The sequence below is a fragment of the Charadrius vociferus genome, unplaced genomic scaffold (genome assembly GCF_000708025.1).
Source record: "Charadrius vociferus isolate BGI_N301 unplaced genomic scaffold, ASM70802v2 scaffold15, whole genome shotgun sequence".
In the NCBI taxonomy this organism is placed as follows: domain Eukaryota; kingdom Metazoa; phylum Chordata; class Aves; order Charadriiformes; family Charadriidae; genus Charadrius; species Charadrius vociferus.
The window spans coordinates 6,909,359-6,910,492 of NW_009650064.1; positions in this window are offsets into that span (position 1 = coordinate 6,909,359).

Genomic DNA, 1,134 nt, shown 5'->3' on the forward strand with positions numbered 1-1,134 from the left:
CCCCCCCCCTTGATCAGGAGCCCGAATCGTTTTAAATCCTGCCTGCTAAGGAGGCTGAAAATGAGAAAAAACGTCTAAAAACTTCGGTAGGGCGGTATCGACTTTTACTCTGAATTAATTTTGAAGAGTGGGAAATGTATTTTTTCCCCTTGAAATGTCGATGAAGTGCCTTTGACAGTCGCAAAGCACGCCAGCTCTGCAAGAGACTGCGGAAGCCTGTACTGCACCATTTGGTTTTTCTGGTTTTCGTTTGCTCCCCGGTGTTCTGTCTTCACCAGGGTCTCCCCAGGCAAAGCAGGCTGCCGCAGAGTGCGAGCAACCTCTCTGCCCTGTGTTTCTGAGAAAGCCACGTTTGCTGCCAGTGCTGCCAGCAAGGGATGGTTTGAGGGCAATGGCTACCAAGAAAGAACGGCCCTTTCCCCAGAAGAGCAGCACCTGTCGTCCCTACCAGCGGAACAGCACCAGCGGCCTCCCCTCTTTCCTTTCTCGCTTCTCTGTGAGATACGATCCTGTCCCCGTTCCGCATCTCTAGGGCAACGTTCAGTTTTGCACACACTTTTGAGATGCTTTGATCCAGCCTTATTCTTCATGTAAATTTTTGAATATGGAACGTCTATAAATTTGACAACATTTTGATTTCCTTGATCATGTCTTCCTCTGTTTATAGATGCACGTGCTCTCATGCCTTTCTATTTTCAGGGTGGCTGGGATGCCCACTTTGCTGTGTGTTGTTGGCAGCAGATGTTCGGCTAGCCTGTGGAGTGCTGCAATTAGCATTCCTTTAGCAGCTGTAACAAAACATAGATTTTGACTATACTTACATCTTTATCTTCTTTATTGTGTTTACAGCTGTATACTGAAACCGGTAGAGGAAACAAAGGAAAATCTGCACTTAGTGCCTGGAAGACTCAAGAGGTCTACTTGTGATACAAGAGAGTGGAAAGTACTGCCCTGCAACCCTGTGTGTGAAAACCGGCTAGAAAGATAAAACGATGCCATCCTTAAAAATGCAAGTCTTCCACAGTTGGAAGCACAAAGTATTAAAATGTTTGTTTGTTGGTGTTCTGGGTGACTTTTGTGACACTTATTTGTTTATCCAGAATGGTACACCATCATCTTTTCTTTGAGGCTTAT